This window comes from Thermobia domestica, chromosome 12 (genome assembly GCF_964235325.1).
Source record: "Thermobia domestica chromosome 12, izTheDome1.hap1.1, whole genome shotgun sequence".
Classification (NCBI taxonomy): domain Eukaryota; kingdom Metazoa; phylum Arthropoda; class Insecta; order Zygentoma; family Lepismatidae; genus Thermobia; species Thermobia domestica.
The window spans coordinates 64,131,901-64,143,934 of NC_137465.1; the positions used below are offsets into that span (position 1 = coordinate 64,131,901).

Genomic DNA, 12,034 nt, shown 5'->3' on the forward strand with positions numbered 1-12,034 from the left:
ATACAGTTTTTTTTTTTTTTTAATGTATGCTTTAGTTCGATTAAGAATTTTAATTTTTAAGCTTATTTTATATCAAAAGGTGTTTCCAATAGAGTATGGAGCAAAAAGATAATATAGTGAGTCAAATATTACGGCAAAAGTAAGTAATTAGCTTAAGACTTATAATGTACTAAAACACAATAGAAATACACAATTTAACATAGTTTAATTGAAAAAACTCTTCTTGTTTTGGTATGAGCAAATTCCTTTATCACATTCGCGTAATCCAATGTTTCAGCCAATTGATGTTCCATTGATATCATCACTAGAGCACTTAAACGTGTTTGAGATATGGAAGAATGTAGATAGTTTTTAATAAGCTTAGAGTAAGTTTCGAAAAATTTCTTTCTCAACTTGCCACGGTTACTGGTAAGATAAACCAAATCATAACTGCAACACTGACATAGGGAGCAAAGTCATATTTCTTGATTAATTTTAGTCTCTTTTGATGAACTTTTAGGCTTAATTATAGCGGTTAATAGTTTCAGTTCGTCTTTCAAATCACGGGTTAATATCTTTCGATTCTTCGCGTATTAAAATGCAGGCACTTTTCAGACAAAAGTTCAGGTGGCATATCGTTCAGATTATTTATATCGTAAAGAAAATCGAAATACTCGCTGTGATGTTTAAATTGCCCAAACCTTTCTCTTAAATCTAACACAATCACGTCTAGAAGTTTGTAATAAAAATCGATCTTGTATCTTGTTTGTGGATCTTCAATAGCTTCATCTTCTGCCTTCTATTGAAACTGTCTCTTCTTTCGACTTCGAGCTTGCACTGTATTGCCTATCCATGGATCATCCATATCTAATGCTGATGCCAACTCCATCGCATCAATTAAGCAAGGTTGAAACTTTGCATCATTTCTGCTCCTCTGAAAGTTCTCAGATTTGTTTTAAAGAAACCCTACTGGATCAAACACACTTTTGTTTACTATGTTTATGTGGAGTGAAAAGTCATACCACATAACGAGTGAGTAAAGAAAGTAAAGCCACGCAGGTGGTTTGCTATACACAGAACATCATGGGCGATCATTCTATTATATTGTCGTTACTTATTTGAAGTAAGGTATCATAAGCCTCTATTTGATATCTAAGTGAAGTCAGAGCATCAACTCGACTCTCCCATCTTGTGGTGCTGAATGGTTTTAAAGTGAGGCTGCTAATAGGTTCCTTTAGTATGGCCCAACGTTGAACTGACGCAGAAAAGAAGTCAGAAACTTTTTTTTAACTATACAAAAAAAAAAAAAAAAAAAAATGAAACGGTGGACTTGAGATGTTGTGGCTACATCGTTAACGATAAAGTTTAGTAAAGAAACATGTAAATCTTGAGAATTTATTTTTTCTTTTCATATTGGAACTATTGTCATATCTTTGGCCCTTCATATCTTCGATAGAAGTTCATTTCTTTTAGCCGTTTAATTATTACTTCTGTCAGTTCTAGCTAGACCAGTGATGTCTTTTACTGGTACGAAACCAAGAAAGTGTTCGCAAATTTTTGTAAGCCATTCTCCATTATTGTATGTGATTTGTACAAAACGAACGATCCTTTGTACCAGAAATATCTGGTGTACAGTCTAGCACTATAGTATAATATGTTGCAGCTCTCAACAAAAACAGTATTTTACTTTCAATTTACTCACTAAGAATAGGAATTTAAAAAATTTTGGACATCTTTTCCTCAGTAATGGTCGCATTTATTTTGCCCTCCCATGGTTCTTTTAATGTGTTCGGCCATGATTTGTATTGCTTAAATATAAAAACAATTATATATATATTTATATATATTGTTGATAAGACATGATAATGAACAATTTGTAAATTGGTTAAAAACTCGCTGCTAAAACCTAAATGTCTCTAGGTGCTGTAGGCTAGAACCGCCTGTCTCAAGTGGGAGTGTACCTTTTGCGTACTTGGAGTGGAGCGTTAGAATATTGCTGAATAGAAAAAAATATATAAGACACTTGACAATCTTACCCGCTCTAGCTAAAAATCTTATCTACGCTGCTGCAAGGGAAATCTTGAACGAGATACCTGTGGCTAGTAGTTTGATAATTGAAAATGAGGGGGAATGCTTTGAATTTCCTGAATCTGAGTGAAGTAAGTTTAAATTACATTCTCAGGGAACACAATTTTATTTTTCCATGTGGGCCTATTACGAAGCATTATATTTTAATAATATTCTTTTCTTTTTCAAATTTTGCCGCCCACTAGACGTGCCGCCCTGGGCGGTGGCACGGCTCGATCCCCCCTCGCGCCGGCCCTGACGCTGTATTTCCAAACTCTTCATCACTTGCGCTGATTAAAACAAACAAACAGAAAAAACTGTTTTGAACTAATAATGCTTCTCTACAGATGAACATTTTGTTTGCAGCAAAAAGTCGCTAAATGTGTAAGTAGGTAAATCGTCATTTAAAAATCACCCAAAAAAGTCTCCAATCGGAATTTTTTTTGTCGCTATCGTAGGGCGACCATACGTCCCGTTTTGACCGAGACAGTCCCGTTTTAGGGGCGTGTCGCGGCCGTTCCGTCAGTAGATGGAAAAAAAGTAGTATTCGTCCCGTTTTATGTAAATGAAAGAAGTAAATAACAAACCCAATACCTTTACTCCTTTTAAAAGTATAAATAATAACAAAGCGGCAAAAATTGAACTGAAATTCCCTATATTAAACATACTCTATAGTTCGCAGTACTGCTCGAAAGGCAGCAGAGGTTTTAGCAGTTGGTTGTGTGTTGAACAAATTTCAACGTGTCTTTCCTTTTTGATAAGTACCCGCTCTGTAACAAAGAGAGAGAGGAGGAAATCTGATATCAAGGCACTGATAAGAACAAAGGTAGATCTAAAAGTCTAGGGTTGCAAGAACCTGTCCCGTTTTTAACTGAAAATTTTATGGTCAACCTACGCTATCGTTGAGGTCGAATTCCCCTTATTTAGCGACTTTACCCAAAATTGGCAACATTGACCCCCACCGAACAACACCCCGTTATCTTTAGCCTAGCCAGTATAATAGTGGGACGTAAAACTTAAAGATTTCATTTCGAACAACACTCCCAGAAACCTATTGTTATACCATTCCCAAAACACCCTTTTGTACAGTTCTCCCTATTCGAAAAAAATTGTAAATAGCAGTGTTCATAGATAAATATGGAACTCAATTTTCCTGAATTTTCCAGGTTTTCCAGGTATTAATTTTGCAATTTCCAGGTCTAGTGAAAGAAACTAATAGTACGAGAACACATAAATTTTAAGAATACTATATTTATATATTTGAGAATGGCCACCCTTCTCCCCAATGAACGATTGCAATTAAATATTGAGTCACAAGAAAATAAATAATTAAAATAAATAAAATTTAAGTTGAAAAATATTAAGTTGAGAAGCCTACTAAGGGAATTATATAATACTTTTGTTCCATACTTGAATACATTCAAAATATACAAAAAATATTGGCTTGGGGAAGAAAAAAGGGCCCGCGAGATTTTAACTGATTCTTGTAGTACTCGACGACAGAAATAGATTACTGAAAGAATTTTCAAAATCGGCACAGGCAAACATGAAGAAAATCGCATTTTCAGGTACCGGTTCAAAATGGGAAGAAAAAAGGACCGCGAGATTTTAACTGATTCTTGTAGTACTCGACGAGAGAAATCGATTAGTGAAGGAATGTTCAAAATCGGCGCAGGCAAGCATGAAGAAAATCGCATTTTCATGTACCGGTTCAAAATGGGGAAGAAAAAAGGGCCCGCGAGATTTTAACTGATTCTTGAAGTACTCGACGACAGAAATAGATTACTGAAAGAATTTTCAAAATCGGCACAGGCAAACATGAAGAAAATCGCATTTTCAGGTACCGGTTCAAAATGAGAAGAAAAAAGGACCGCGAGATTTTAACTGATTCTTGTAGTACTCGACGAGAGAAATCGATTAGTGAAGGAATGTTCAAAATCGGCGCAGGCAAGCATGAAGAAAATCGCATTTTCAGGTACCGGTTCAAAATGGGAAGAAAAAAGGGCCCGCGAGATTTTAACTGATTCTTGTAGTACTCGACGAGAGAAATCGATTAGTGAAGGGATGTTCAAAATCGGCGCAGGCAAGCATGAAGAAAATCGCATTTTCATGTACCGGTTCAAAATGGGGAAGAAAAAAGGGCCCGCGAGATTTTAACTGATTCTTGTAGTACTCGACGGGAGAAATCGATTAGTGAAGGAATTTTCAAAATCGGCGCAGGCAAACATGGAGTAAATGGCATTTTCATGTACCGGTTCAAAATGGGGAAGGAACAAGGTCCCGCGAGTTTGAACCGCTACGATGTATGTTCACGAATGTGCCCGTCTTCTCAAATTTAGTTAATTACTGTGACACTGAAACATGTGACACAGAGTCACATTGTGGATGACTCTGCAATCGGCAACCACTGCACATATACTCCTCCTGCCCCACAGTTTGATTATTTCGATCCATTCCTCACGTGCTAACGGCATGGTTCAACATCTGCAAGAAAGAGGTAAATGTAACGTTCAATTGGCAATAGCTTTTCACCAAATTAAGCTGCATGAAATCTGATTGCATATTTGACATACTGAGAAAATTCTAGCCCGTGGCCATATGTATCACATATCCCACCAGTTCATAAAAATTTTGAACACAAAATTACGGTCGTCCGTGTGACGTACTCCCAAAAGGCCTAATGTGTATCACCCACCTCACATTCAATGAAACCACATCCGTGTAGAATTTAGAAAGGAACTTCTTATGATGTATACAGGATGTCTCAAACGTTCCCTGACATAGGTTCCCTGACGACAAAATGTAAGAGGAAAAACATCTCGAAATATGACGTTTTCAATCTAAAGTGAACACTTTTTTAAAAAATCGGACAAGATGAATGTGCTGTATACTCTTTATGCACCCAATTTTAAATGAAAATGCAACGTTGTCATTTACCTGGACCCACGACATAAGTGAATGAAGTTACTGTTTGAAACGGGGGCTGGCCATCGACATGTTAGCGTAAAAGACAGTAACTTCACTCACTTCTGTTGTGGATCCAGGTAAATGGCAACGTTGCATTTTCATTTCACATTGGGCGCATAGAGAGTGTACAGCGCAAACGGGCCATCCGATTTTAAAAATTCCTTCACTTTAGATTGAAAACATCATAATTGGATATGCTTTTCCCTCCTACATTCTGTTGTAACTCTGATAATAACAGTTACCCTATGTCAGGGGACTTTTGAGACACCCTGTATACCTTATTTAATGTATGTTTGATGTCACTATAACTGTAGTATAATTTAGTTTGTTTAAATTTACAATTTAATACAAGTAGATTCGGATTTACATGCGTAGGATTTTGTATGCATCTAACTAATGAATTCTTTTATATTTATGCTTAACTTAGGTGACTTGGCTTTGGACTGCAACTGATTATTGTAACCCATTATTGCTTGAGAAGAAACAAGATATCCGAATCTTCATTTGGAGAAATCAAAGTCTATTGGAAAGCTGGGGATTACAATCATTAATTTCTACATTTCAAGGTGCGTAGTAAATTATATATTGTGTTTATTGTTAAATTACTATTATTGGGTTTAGAATCAATGAAGCACTTCATGATATTTTATGGGGATCAAGATGGGTGCCGGATAGATAAGTATTTGAGCGTCAGGCTCTTATTTCTTTTCAATTTAATATTTAATCAATGATTATTTTTCTCCCTCATTATTCCACCAAATCGTATTCCAAGATCATATATCCATTTTTGTTCGATATATCCATATTTTTTAACATTATCTCTTTCATATTTCTATATTTTCGATTTTTGATATTGTTTATATTTCGATATTGCTGTATTTTTCGATATTTCTTTGGTGGACTTTGTGGTGGACAAACACCTTGCTCGTGGGTTTTCTCGGGGTTCTCCCGTTTCCTCCCACTTTCTTCATTCCACCATTTCACTCATTTCTCATTATCACCGTCTCCTTATCCTAACCGGCATAACCGTGGGACGTTAAACTTAGATTTCATTTTTTATTAATCTCAGCATTTTATAGTGTATTCTTAAGCTTAAGGTGATGTATAATTAAATTTTGAATTCAGTTAACTTATTTTGTTTCTCAGATTGTTTTTAAAATGTATGTACAAACGTTGATGTTCATTCTCGAGAGTTTAAAGTGACGTATAGTTATTAAACATAGTATTTAATATTGTACTCAACGTGGAAGTGATATACAGTTAACTTTTGAATTTAGTTAACATTTTTCTTTCTGAAATTGCTTTTAAAAGTATGTAAAAACGTTTTTATTTTCTTTCTTGAGTGCTAAAAGTGATGCAAAGTTATTAAGCTTACTACGTTATATTGTATTCTCAACCCTAAACTGATACACAGTGCGTTTTTGAATAAATTGTCAAGTTATTTGAGTGATGAACACTGGTAGAAAATCCTGACTACTACTGGAACATTGTGATTTTAAGGTGACGACTACTGGTGCAAGGATTTTAAAATATTGTTTTTCCTTCAAGGGCTACTCCTTTTTGAATTCTGACTACATGGTCACTATAGGAAGGATCAGTGAGTCTTTCCAACTATGGTACAGCTCCGACAGATTCACGATGCTCAGAGAAGAGACAAAATAGTATGTTTTCAAACTTAAAGTGAGAACCACTGGCGTTTTTACCTTGCTATGCAAAAGTGAGTAAGTACTCCAATGGGGTTCCAATGCGGTACCTAATTTCTGCATTTTAGATATATGGAAATACATGTCTCTAAAATGTAAAGAACTGATTTTTTTGGGGGGGGGGGGAATAAACTATAGGTATGTGGGGCTTGCATACTTGACGCTACAATTCGGAAATTGAATTAAAATATGACTAACGGCTATCAAGATGTTGTCAAATAAAGGGAGGACCAACACAGTTAAGGGGTTTTCGTGTTAGATGCTAAAATTTCCGAAATCGGTCATGGAAAGTTAATAAACACCAGTAGCAATTTCATCTTAAAGTAATTAGATATCTTCATGGGGTGTTAGAACATCATGGAGTCTACCAAAATTAAATTTTAAAAGCTTTTGAAAATATAATCTGACATTTGTAAACAGTATTTGAAATATGTATTTACCCAAAACTTCCAGCTAGTACATCTAACATCTGGAGAAACACTGTGAAATAAAAGCTTGAAATTTCGGAAACAATTATTGGTCGCAACAAAATTAAATAAGATGGTACTTCTATGGGTTAAATCAGTACCTCAGTACAATTTCGATCGAAAGATTAGTTCAGTCCTAGGTTTTCTTCAGGCAATTCCAAGGGTTCATCGAGCTGTGCAAAAGAATGAAAATTCGCTGTCAATATCTAAGATAGTAACTAAGATATAAGGAATTATATATTTTATGACGTAAAAATAGATATCTTTATGGATTTGTACTTTTGGGTCTTTCCTATAAGAAAAAAATTCAGAAAACTACTGTATATACCTTAATAGACAATTCAGTGGGCGGGGACACAGTAGCTTAGTGGTAGGGTATTTAACTAATCTTTTTTTTTTTTGCAGAAACTATTGGAGTATTCACTTAACCCATAGAAATACGATCATACTTAACTCCCTATTTAATTTTAAAATTAAATAAAAGGAAATATTTCAGTGTAGCGACCCACGATTATGCATTTTAGTCTCAGGGAGATTATGATTAAAGCAAGTGAATGTTGTTGACAGAATTGATGGAATGCAAAGGTGGGAGGAAAGAGTACCCCGAGAAAACCCACGAATACGATGTCCACTACAAACTGACTTGGCCGTGGATCGAACCAAGAACCCAATACACCAGAGGTAAGCACTCTACCACTAAGCCACTGTGCCCCGCCCATTTAATTGTCTATTAAGGTATATACGGTTGTTTTCTGAAATTTCTTCTTCTTACAGCAAATACTCAAAAGTACAAATCCATGTGGGTCTCTATTTTTACGACGTCATAAAATACATAATTCCTTATATCTCGCTTACTATATTAGATATTGACAAAAAATGTTCACTTTATTTCAGAGCCCGATGAACGCTTGGAATTGTCCAAAGAAAATTTAGAGCTGAATTAATCTTTCGATCGAAATTGTACTGACGAGTCTGAGGTACTCACTTAACCCATATAAGTACCATCTTATTTAACTTTTGTTAGGATTAATAATTGTTTTCTGAAATTTCAAGATGGTGTATGGTGTCTCTCTAGCTGCTAGATGTACTAGCTGGAAGTTTTAGGTAAATACATATTTCTAATACGGTACTCTTTACAAATGTCAAAATATATTTTCCAAAACTTTTAAAATTTAATCTTGGTAGACCCCATGATGTTCTTAAACTCCATGGAAATACCTAATTATTTTAAGATGAAATTGATACTGATTGATGCTTATTAACTTTCCATGACCGGTTTCGGAAATTTTACCACCTAACACGAAAACCCCATAACTGTATGGATCCTCTCTTTATTTGACAATATCTTGATAGTCATATTTTAATTAATTTTCTAAATTGTACTGTCTAATATGCAAGCTCCACGTACCTATGGTGTCGCTTTTTATTTCATCATATTTCGGTAACTGTTAGGCGTACCGACTTGCGGTTTCGGTAAACACACACCTCTAACGTTATTTAAAACGTTATTAAGACATATTTTAGAATATTTAGAAATGAGTTCTGCGAATATCATGACACCCGAAAACCCCCATCAGGGCGTGTGTGTAGTGTATTTAATTGAAACTACTTTTGAGGTTGTTGTAAGCCCTCGTAATTACGTTTCCAAAACTGCACCACCTAGTACGCAAACCCCACACTTCTATGGTGTCGCTCTTTATTTTCCCATATCTCAATATCCCTAAGGCTTACCGAGTTGAGGTTTTCGGTAAACAAATGTCAGTTCCCTACATTTTAGAGACATAAATTTCCACATATCTAAAAAATACAGACATTAGATACCCCATGGTACCTCGAACACCATTGGGGTACCCACTTACTTTTGAATAGTAATACATTTTGAGTTGTTGTTCAGCATCAATAAACACTTCATAGTTTTTCTACGTGCAACCCAAAAGTCCATACCTGACCGAACAGATTTTGTCCATTTAATCTCAAAAATGTTAAGATACTTTGTATTGTTAAGTACAACCAAGTTAAGCACACTGAATTTAATATTTTAAATATTTTCTGATTTTTGTTTCAGGTATTTCGTGCATCAAAACAAAACCAGGATTCTGCTTGGAAGACAGTGAAAAGAAGCAGTGTAGGTTGTGGCTAAAAGTACGTTCTTTCTGAAGACAGACCCAATTGTATTTACATTCTTTTGTACGAATATATAACCCTAATAAAAATACTGTACTACAAATTATTATTTCTTTCTTCCATAAATTAGAATAAAATATTATCTCTGTTTAAAGAAAATGTTAGTGTTAAGTCATTTCAACTCTTTTTCTCTGTAATAAGAATATTATCCCTCGCAATATTTTTTTATCTTTGTGCTATTACGATTGGATGAAGTAAAATTCTATACGAAGCACTATTATTTCAGACATGCATTAAGAACTAATGTATTGTTCTGTATGTAAGGCAATGTGTATACTGAACATGTCTAGCGAAGTTGTTTTAATATAGAATCTATAACTCAGCTTTTCAGTAGTCAACTTTATTGGGAATCCGAAGAAAGAAGTATATATATATTAAAAAAACGTTGGACTTACCAACGTATGTGTTCGAATTCTGGACTAATCCAAATTATCCAGAGAAATCATTATATATTTCTTTGTTGATATTTCAGATGTGTCCTTTATCCAAGTCATATGAAACGGAGACTTCATACATCGCTATACTTTGTATGAACTATGTTCCGTATTTACTTAATCACTTTGTAACTTTCTCTAGGGTTGACAAGGCCGCAGGTGTCAATCGAACAGTTTAGTGTTTCACTCATGTCACCTTGTGACTAAGGTACGTCCTGTCGGTATATATATGGTACTGGGTTCAATTAGCGATAAAATACATTTTTAGCATTAAACAAATGTAAAAATCTACACGAAATGAGATACCATGATCTCTGACTTACGGATAACACCAAGCAACTAATGGTACTGAGTGTGATTGAGTTTACTATCTGGCTAAAATCAGTGTTCCTTTAGCTATACTTCTTTTCGTGCTCTGAATTGCAAAGATTGAAATAACCGTTTTAAATTATTGCATATATATCTTCTGAGTAATTCTGAGAATCATTGCTCTTTCTTTAAGCAATGTATGAGACTGTTAAACTGCTCGTTGCTTAAAATGTTGCACTAAGAAGGATGCATCCCGGAAAGTCCAAATTTGCAGAATGTCTAGAGCAGGGAAGGATAAATCTGTTTAGTCGATGGCTGCACAGCGTTGTCACAGCGATACTATTAGGTATCTGCCTGGGAACTTTGGTGCAGCTACCCAGTCTCCTTCTTGGTGTCGCATTTTTAATGGCGAGTACTGAGTAGGAATCATCTTGTGAGCGAACACGTTTTCGGCTGTCAGCATACTTTTAATTATTGCGATATTAAAAAAAACAAAAAAACATACCTGTTAATTAAAATGTACAGAGAAGTTATTTCTGGAAAATTCTATTCAGGCCTCTTGTGGTAACAACTGCACTTTAGAAGAAGATACTATTAAGGAAAAGAATGAGGTAAAATAATCTTTATATCGTACAAGCAATGGATGATAACAGCTTAATAAATGATTGTACGTAAATCTTGTTTGAGTTTGAATATAGAATTGTATATGGCTGTGCATTTTGCATTATTATTGAAGTGCTGCAACTAACTAACTGCAAACCATATGATAAATTCTTACAGTAATATATCACATATTGATTTACTCTGTATGAAAACGAAAATAGTTTAACATATGGTTAACCTTCTTTGTGCCCATAATTTTAAAATTAACGCTTGTGTCACTTTTCAACACTTGGCTTTGCAGTAGCTTTCCAACGAATTAGCAGGAAGCCCAAACTTACAGGACACCCTGCAGGTAAATACATTTCTTTTGACAGTTTCACTGCTCCAAACTAAGATTTGAAAAGTGTAGTATTGTTAATTTTATTATTATTGGCACAAAGGAGATCAACCATATTTTAAACTATTTTTGTTTCCATACAGAGAAAAACACTATGCGACAACATTACAGTAAGAATGTATCATGCATTTTGCAGTATGTTGTAGCACTTCAATAATGGTGCACTATACGTACAATCTAGATCCTGAATATGTCCAATCCATATATTACAACAAGGCAATACGTATGCGATACAGGTAAAATCCGTATATTTCATATGGACAATCTATAAGCTACATACATCCAATCCATACATTACATATGGCCAACCTGTACGGGACATACGTATAATCTATATGCTGCATGCAGACAGTCTATAAGCTACATATGTGCACTCTGTATGGTGCATACGGATATTCTGTATGCTGTATCGGGACAAGCTGTGTGCGACATAAGGAAAATCTGTATAATACATACGTACATTACGTATACTGTATCTAGTCGTACGTACGGGGCACAAGTACAATATAGATGCTGTCTTGGGGTTGAACGCAAGAAACATACGTATAATCTATATACTGCATACGTCCAATCCGTATATTACAAAAAGGCAATACGTATGCGACATACGTAAAATCCGTATACTTCAGACAAACAACCTATAAGCTACATACACCCAATCCATACATTACATATGGCCAACCTGTACGCGACGTACGTATCATCTATATGCTGCATGCAGACAGTCTGTAAGCTACATATGTGCACTCTGTATGGTGCATACGGATATTCTGTATGCTGTATCTGGACAAGCTGTGTGCGACATAAGGAAAATCTGTATAATACATACGTACATGACGCATACTGTATCTAGTCGTACGTACGGGGCACAAGTACAATATAGATGCTGTCTCGGGGTTGAACGCAAGAAACATACGTACATAG

At 35.2% G+C, this 12,034-nt stretch overlaps 1 protein-coding gene and 1 long non-coding RNA gene across 3 annotated transcripts in view; both read left to right on the forward strand.

Annotated features, from left to right (window-relative positions):
- Positions 1–9,429, forward strand: part of LOC145665720 (uncharacterized) — a 17,665-nt gene extending 8,236 nt beyond the window's left edge. For both annotated transcript variants that reach the window (XR_014127620.1, XR_014127619.1), the window contains exons 2-3: positions 5,441–5,579; positions 9,249–9,429. This is a non-coding gene — a long non-coding RNA (uncharacterized LOC145665720). The remainder of the gene's footprint in view (positions 1–5,440; positions 5,580–9,248) is intronic.
- LOC145665976 (uncharacterized) overlaps positions 1–12,034 on the forward strand; it is a 101,132-nt gene that overhangs the window by 42,205 nt on the left and 46,893 nt on the right. The window lies entirely within an intron of this gene.